The sequence below is a fragment of the Solanum pennellii genome, chromosome 7, assembly GCF_001406875.1.
Source record: "Solanum pennellii chromosome 7, SPENNV200".
Lineage (NCBI taxonomy): Eukaryota > Viridiplantae > Streptophyta > Magnoliopsida > Solanales > Solanaceae > Solanum > Solanum pennellii.
The window spans coordinates 27368305-27377496 of NC_028643.1; the positions used below are offsets into that span (position 1 = coordinate 27368305).

The window sequence follows — 9192 nt, forward strand, 5'->3', positions numbered from 1 at the left end:
ATGTCACTACTAGAGAGAAGTCTTATGGCAACAGTTCTAAAACCGTTGTAATAGATAAGATAACAGTTGCAATAGATCTATGGCAACGATTTAGGGATCGTCCATTTCATTGCGTTACGATAGATCTATTATAACGGTTTTGTACAACGATCGGTAAATTATTGCCATAGATTCTCTATTGCAACGTATATGAATTCGATTCCATAGGACAATCTATAGCAACAAATATTTAGCCAAATGTAATGGTTTCTAATGTGTTGTAATGACATTTTAGGGAACGATTTTGAAGGTATAGCAACGGTTCAACTTGCATATTGCAATGGATATTTGAACCATTTACAACAGTTTGGTAGACTATTGCTACAGTAAAATGGCATATTACAATGGTTCAATATAGCAAATTATATTAATTTAATTGACTAATTATTTGTCTACAAAATAGAGATACAAAAAATCAAAATTTATAAACCTCGTAAAGCAATAATTTTTTGGTCCAACAAACACAATATTTAAAACAACAATCAAAAGAGTTACAATTTAAGCAACAAAAAACTAGCTCTTCCAACAAGCCTGCTAAATCCTCTATGTGTGTAGCTTCTCTATTTATACAGTCCTTCTATCCATGAATTATCTTTACATTTCTATTTACTATTAAAAGTGTCAAGATAATTATACTTGCACTTAATTTCTGCTTGCTCGTTGATCTCCTGTGGTCGAGGCCTTTTCTAATTCCACAACACATAATTTTTGGCCATCTAAAAAAGAATCTGCACAAACAATAAGTTTTTATAATAAAACATGTGTTCAACACTTGAAATTTAAAAACAAATATAGTAATTTATAACCTGAAGTGAATGGTGAACACTCAACTAAAAGAAAAATTATTCCAGCTAGTTCAAGACCGCCAGGTGTACCATTTTTGTAGGCATATTTTATACTAAAAGAATCTTATGTGAAGTTATATATACAAGAGTTATACTGCACCAATACGAATGATTTAGGTGGGGAGAAAATTATAAGTGATGCCACTTCAAATAGATTATAGATTTGTACTACTTTATTAAATGGACTTCAATATGCTTATTTCTAAATGAAAATTATGAGGATGAAATATAGAAGGTATATATTATATTAAAATTCAGGTTGACTGAACCATCCTTCGCTGGATGGAGAGTAAAACTGATTCACCGCACGAGTTAGCTCATTCGCAAACAAATACTCAAGGTCTAATTTGACCTTTGCCAGAACAAGTGCAAATTGGTGTTTAATTCTAAAGAAATACTTGACTGTATTGATTTTTGACACTCATTTGACCCTCTTTAAATGAGATGCCAAATATCTAAGGGCTTTTGTATATAGTTGTACATGGACTACACATAGGTGGATCAGATTAATCAACTCTAAGAAGTAATTTTTCCAACTACATTCTTTATAATTGAACTTCAACTAATAAGGCATTTACAACAAACAGTGATATGCACAATAAGGAAGTTAAAACAGTTCTAAAACAATGATAAAGTATGCAAGTCAGTGTTAAGATTTATCAAGGCTTATGCTATCTCCTAATATAAATCAAAGGACAAATTCATGTTTTAAGTTTTTTCAAGACTTAACCGAGACATTAACTTCATTAGTATAAATATTGTCATTTAGATGGAGTAGGAAACACAAATAAACTTGCCAACATATATATCTTGAAATACTAGAGAACTCAAACTTTGAACCATGGCTAAATGCAACAATTGACAATTTTAAAAGTTAAAACTGTTTTTTTTCTCCAAGACTTTGAATTCGTGCACTCAAGTGTTCTTGATGTACAATATGGATATCACAAAATTTTCAAACAAGATCAAAACAATTCATCGGAGGTTAGACAACATTTAAAAAAATACAAATCTAGATGATTTCATAGTTTGATTAAATATAGGCATATGCTGCCTTTTGAAGTAAAGAAATGAAATTTTAAGTATGAAGTTCGAAATATAAAAGACAGAGAGATTTATTGAACTCAATCATGAACAATCTCATATTTATTAAATGATGAATTTCATTTAAAATTATTGATTCTTGGGGTTCATAACATTAAGATTGTAAAGCTCAAGAGCTCACTATAAACTCATTTTATGACTTTAAATCTTTTCTAAAAAAATAAGTAACAAGAGCACATCATTTTTCTGAAATAATGACCTCTAAGTGTGTAACATAAATGAAACCACATAACCATACAAAAACGATGCATCAAACCACAATTTCCTTAAAACTAATCAATTTAGACATGGATGTTAATCACATATTACTTAATGAAAAACACTGACGATTTGATCAACATCGACATTAATATCTTTGTGAGTATTTGAATCATATCATCTTACTCTCAATCACACATGAATGACAATTAACAAATTTTCATATTCTTTATAGGAGCATAAATACACTTGCATTTCTCGAATTTCAAGAGGGAAAAAAGATGACACTGACCTGTTTTGTGGAATAAAATTGAGGTGATTGTCTTCGAGACACCAACTTCCACTTAGACTCTTCTTTTCATTGAAGAGATCAATATAAAAAATTCAAACTTTTTCACTACACATGAATAATTACAAGTTTAATAATTGAGCTATAGTTATTTAAGAAAGTTACCATGTTATTAGAAAGTTATCAATTTACCTTATAAAAGTAAATAATAAATTTGCAACAACTAATACATAGTACTAATTAAGAAGCAAGATACCTTAATAAGTTAGATAGTTATTTGATTAGTTATAGATATTATTCGAAAATTTCTTCACTTAATAGTTTCTACTTTCTGAATCGTTAGTTTAATGGGTTATATTTAGACCACTACTACATTTTCAAGTTCCTTCACAAGAGAGATTCACAAGGTATTAGATTTTCACCTATCATATTCCTTAATCTAGTATCGAGGGTTCTAAGAATTGTCTTTCGTGCATATATATCCTATAAGTATCTAGTGAATAGTTTGGGGTATGAGTGTGGTGCTCCTATATTTTCAACTTTCAAATGACCTAAAGTTTTTTTGGTAAGAAGTCGTCGCAAATTTCATTTCTAAAGTAAAGAAAAAAAATGAGAAATCCAATCAAAATTTTCAACTCTCATCATTAGTTTCACTATTTGCAAGTAGTTTCATTCTGTATGCTATAGTCAATGCAATACCAATTTATGTTGTTATCAAGATGGTACCTAAGACAAAAAGAAGAACTTTGGAACAAATCCAGGCTACTATTAAGGCATCATAAAAACGTTGGCAGTTAACACCTCCATCGGTTCATCTTCCCTACTTAAATTTACTCCAACAAATAGCAAGAGAGTTGGTTGAAACTACATTCAAGTACTTTTTGCATCATGGATTACATTATATGTTTTTTGGGTTTGAACAATATTACTCATTAAGGAAAAGAGTAGAATGACCTGTTCCGATACTTTTTTGTCCTCTTTAAATTGTGGGAAGATCATCATTTAGTTAGTTATTTAGTCTTATCACACATTGATTTTAGTGAGTTTCTTTCACTTCACTTACTCAGCCTATGAAATATATTTCTTGTGCTCTCCTTTTAAGAGCAATAGACTACTTTTTATGTATCTAAGAAGGAGATCATTTCATCTGGTGTATAACTAAATACCAAATGATATAAAATAGTGACAAACCTCTTCATAGACAAGAAAAGCATAAAAGAATGGACATCTGCAAGCCAATAAAAGTTTGGTCAAAGCAAAATGAACAAAGTAGTCAAAATGAAACTACCTTAAAGAAGTATCCTAAATCCAAAGCTTCATCCTTGTATTTTGAAGTACAAACTCCATATAGGATTCGACCTTTCACCTTTCATTATTTCTTTCACTGATAGTATCCTCTTGACTTGATCCTGCTCCTTCTCGTCTAGTGAAATCACATAAACGAATCAGAGGGCTGATCTTGGCTACAACATGATTTTTAAAGAATAAATGAGATAATTTTTTTAGATAAATCACAGATAGATAGAGCCACACTCAGATGCTATAGTCATTATCATACATATAAGATACTGATAGCATTCAGAAAATCTAAGCTCTCTCCTCATTGTCCCAACAAGAAAGAAAGATTTTTTTGTAGAGCACAATAATATAAGATGCTATATCTATCTATAATGATGTGCTAATCAATTTGTTCATACACAAGCTTTAGAAGCTGCAATTGTAAGCTTAGTATTACTTTCCCTGTAATCTTCATAAAGGTAAACTAGGAACCATAGCAATTATTTTTGACCTACAAAATGTTGATAATATCTTCAACAAAAAATTTTCTGAAAGATAAGCCCATAGAGATTTAGCCATACCTTGCCAATTGTCGATAACTCAAACTTATAAGTGGGACCTACAAGATCAACTATCATTGCCAGTTCTCTTTATTGTGACTAGCATGACCAAAAAATGCGAGCGGGAAGTGGTATACACCATGCTCCATGCCCTAACAATTCCAAAATAAAACTCTCGCAGTGTATGCATATTGTTGCTAAAGGTTTGGGACAGAAGTCTTTCAAGAAATTTCGGAGTCATTCTACTTTTTCACCAGCCTTATCTAGAGTGATAAACTTAGATGTATAGTAGAGTGAGCGAGCGATACATTTCTGTTTGGAGAATTTTCAAAAGTCTGCTCCTCCACCAAGAGTAAATACATATCCACTCGTGGATTTTACTTCATTTGACATGGTGGTTCAATTTGCATCTTTATATTCTTCTAACACTGTTGAATATTAGTTACAATGCAAATCATAGTTTTCAAGATGTATTAAATACTCTTTAAAAATTCATTGTCACCGAATAAGTTTGATTGAGATTTCCGTGAATCGACTCAGTTTACAAATGACACATGTTATATCTAATCATGTACAATTCATTATACATACATACACATATACATATACATACACACACACACACACACACACACACACACACACACAGATATATATATATATATATATATATATATAAGTACTTCGCAATACTCTAGTACGATGTAATTGTGAGTCACTTTCTCATTCATTCTTTTGAAGTACAAAACTCACATTTATTGTAGTCTTGACTATATTGAAATTCGAATACTTGAGCTTGAAAAGTACCTTTTCAATCACATAATGTATTTCATATCGAAATTACTCTAACATATATTTAGTAGAATTTATGTGAAAAATGTCGCTTTTGATGATCAACATGTCATGAACATAAAAACAAACAACGACCTTGTGATTTCGAGCGTCTTTATTATAAGAACATTTATCACATTCATTAATCTTGAATTCATTTGCCAATATAGTTTGTACAAACATCGCATGTCACTATTTGGGTGTTTGTTTGTAATCCATACAGTGACTTAATAAGTTTACACACTTTTTTTTTTGTTTATCAAGAACCACAAAGTCATTGAGTTGTTCCGTGTGAATTTCTTCCTCCAATTATTCATTTAAGAATGTTGTTTTTCACATGCATTGACGAATTTGAAGGTCATATCTCAAAACTAGCACAATTAACATCCGAATTGATGTAATCCTAGTTAGTGAGTATTTTGTGTCAAAATAAAATCAACACCTTCTTATTTTCTAAAGCCTATGACAACAAGTCTTGCTTTGTTTTTGTCGATAGTTCCATCATTTTTTTTCCTTTTGTAGATCCACTTTCAACCCAAAGGTTTAATTCCTGAAAGAAGATCAATCAACTCCCATGTATGGTTGCTCAAGATTGAACATAACTTACTATTGACAACCTCTTTCCATAAAGGGATGAGTCCATAGAAGAAATAACTTCTTAAAAAATATGAGACTCATTTTCAAGAAGAAACGTTACAAAATCAAACACAAAGGAAGTAAATGTCCTTTGACATTTACTACGCCTCTGAATTTCTTTGTTATGTACATTCTCCTTTGGTTCATTCCAAGGTCGTTTAGACCCTTTAATAGACTATTCAACAGTTTGAATTTATGAATCATAAATCAACGTAATTTAATATTTTTAGCACATCCAATGAACAAACATTACACAACGTTAGGCCCTAGTTTGATCTTTTTGGGAATCGTTCCTTCATTTCCATTTCTCATATGGAACAGTATTGGAAATTGTTAGATCACTATAATTCAAGAGTTATTTCTTATATATACATACACTAAATTTGGAAAAAACAAAACTTTTTGGTGCTCCCTTTCTTAACAAATAGAAGTTTTTTATTTATTGCTCCCTTAATTAACAAGCAAAATGTTTTGTTTCTCTCTTTCTGAACAAACTATTTTTTTCTTGTTCTCTTTAGCTATAATGATAGTATCTCCTCCACAAATTTTGTGGTAAAGATGAACTTATAAGTAAGACATTGTACATTTCCTTCAAAGTTTGATTTTTTTTCTGTCAACAATTTAATTAAATTGAGGTGAGTATGTGTAGTAATTTGATGGGTGATTCGATTTTCATATATATTTTGGCAAGAAAAGATTCATATCTCCACATCTACCACTTCTAATCTTGACAATGAATTTCAAATTCAGTCTCATATTGCCTAGATGTTTCTACCAGTTCATCCTTACCATTCAACGAATAGACTTAACAATATCCTATGCAATTCTCAATAAAATTTATGAAATATTTTTTTGACCAAGAGATGGTGTTGAATGCATTTAACAATTGATTCTCGATCCTTAAATTATTATGCACCATGTGTGTGAGAACTGAATCATCATTTTTAGGGCATTCAAATGCTTTTGTTGAACTTGAACTTGCATTTGAAGCAAGTATTGCGAGATTGAGAATCTTTGGTAATGGTGTGTCACAATTTGAAACTTTGAGTACACAATTGATCCTTGCATAAGTAAATTGATCTTGTTGTATACATTCATGATTGAATCTTGCGTAGTACTATTTGAGACATCCTTTTTGAACTGCTGAACTTGAGTTTTACTTGAGGACAAGCAAAAGTTTAAGTTGGGGTTGTTGATGAGTTCATAAATTGGTCTCATTTAGGGCTATATTTTGATAGAAATAGTGTCATTAAATGGTTGTTTGGTCTCAATTACTGATGAACAACCTTGAGTTTTAGGTATTTTGAGTTTGAGGTAAAATATGTACACTGCTTAGCAAAAAGGATCAAAAAGGATGAAAAGAACGAAGAAATGAAGGCCTGAGGACCGCTGATCCACTCGGAGACTCTCTGATAGGTTTGCATATCACCTTTTTGTTCTAGTAATTTGAAACTTGAAGGAAAGGATCAATTCGCCAAAGAAAAGGAGAAGTCGGTGCATCACCGAGTAGTTCCGCAAAATTGTACTTTATTGCCCTTTGATACAAAACACGAAAATGCTTGGATTAAATGCAAAACGACGATGAAGTTACCAGAGGGCGAATCACCAAATTGTTTGGCGATTCCTATTTACTACGCTGAATTATTTGCCGCAACATAAACTTGTGAAAACTACAAGTACTTGTAGTGTGTTTTAGCTTAGTATCGATTATTATCAGACTTTTAGTAAATTTGTAGATATTTTTATCAGTTTTTGAGCTCCAAGTTTGAGAGGGATTTTGGAGAAGAACCTGAAGACTAAAAGGGTTTTATCTCCAAGAATTTGGACTCGGATCTCTTGGATTCTTCATTCTTGGCCTATAACAAGACTTAAATCTTCATACCCATTTGAATTCATGCTCATTTAGGCATATATTTCTATTTTTTCACGTGTGGATAAAACCCCCAATTCTTGGGGTGTGATTTAGCAAATATGGGTTAAGACTGTTGTTGGTCTTGCAAGCTGATAGATTAATTGTAGTTTAATTGTGATGTTTTTAGCAGTTGTGGATGAATATAATGAATTTGCAGTTGCAAGTACAAGTTTATTTATGTGTTTTCATTTTGCTCGAGAGAGAAGTCATCAAACTAAGACTACTAAATTGATGGTCGGTTGGAGTGGGTCGACATGAGGCTCATATCGAGAGATTGAGCCCTAGTCTCATTCCTAGACACTCAGCTTGAGAGAGTTAGTGGGTTAAGGCATAGGCTGGTCTTCATGCGGCAAATGGGTGTCCAAGAGGAATCCAATTGAAACGAGGTAAGTTGCTCGAGAGAGATCTTATCTTCCTTAAAGTTTAGCCTAGTCACAATTATTCTATAAATCTCCTATCGAAAGCATGTACCCAACAATTTAGCATAACCCGTATTCCCAATCATACCCCAAAAATTCCCTCTTTCTTAATTTAGTACTCACGTTATTTTCATTAATTTTACTACTTGTGACAATCCCCCACCTCCCAATTGATATTTGACGCTGGATTCACTCCATCTTTAATATATAATGTTTTTTTATCCAATAATGTATTTAGCTACAAGTAGTTAAAGTGTAATTATATTTTTCTACTAATTCTCACAATCACTTCCCAGTGAAATGACCCTAACCCTTGGTTGGATTACTATACTACGGTATGATCGTCGACACTTGTATTGGAAGTTGTGTCTTTGATGATATCACCGATCATATGACAAGGTCGTTAAGTTTAAGTTTTGGCTTTAGTGGAATTCTTAGGCCACATTGTGTTTGGAGAAGGAATTAAAGTTGATACTTTAGAAAATTAAGGAAGTGCAGAATTGGCGTAGGCCCATGTCTCCAACTGATATTAGGAGATTCTTGGGTTTGGCTGGATATTATAGAAGGTTCGTAGAGGGATTCACATTTATTCATACCATTTGAACAAGTTGACTTAGAAAATATTGAAGTTCCAATGGTCTGAAGCTTGTGAAAAAAGCTTTCGAGAATTGAAAAAGAGGTTGACTATTGCCCTAGTTTTAACATTACCAGAAAGTACTCAAAGCTTTGTGGTCTATTGTGATATGTCTAGAGTTAGTTTGGGTTGTGTGTTAATGCAGTGTCACATGCAGGGAGCACCCCTTAGAAGTAACATGACGTACTTGACCTCTCGGAGGTCTTATACAAGCCCATAGTTATTGCATTGTCATAGGTAAATTTAGCCGAAAATTTAACACTTTCTTAGCACATCATATGCTAGAACATTAATTCATATATATATATATATATATATATATATAGAATATCATATTACATACTTAGACCTTAAGTTTCTTTGTCATCTCAGACTCAACAACATTAAAGTACATCAGGGACACGGACCTTAAAACATAATACATAAGTACAACATTTAAGACTTTAC

General features: G+C 31.9%; 1 long non-coding RNA gene across 1 annotated transcript; it reads right to left on the reverse strand.

Moving 5' to 3' along the window:
- Positions 1 to 475: 475 nt before the first annotated feature.
- On the reverse strand, positions 476 to 4452 carry LOC114078078. The gene is made up of 3 exons (XR_003579596.1): positions 4335 to 4452; positions 3764 to 3938; positions 476 to 767 (listed from the first exon to the last, which is right to left on the reverse strand). It is a non-coding gene; the product is annotated as an uncharacterized LOC114078078 (long non-coding RNA).
- Positions 4453 to 9192: the final 4740 nt, after the last annotated feature.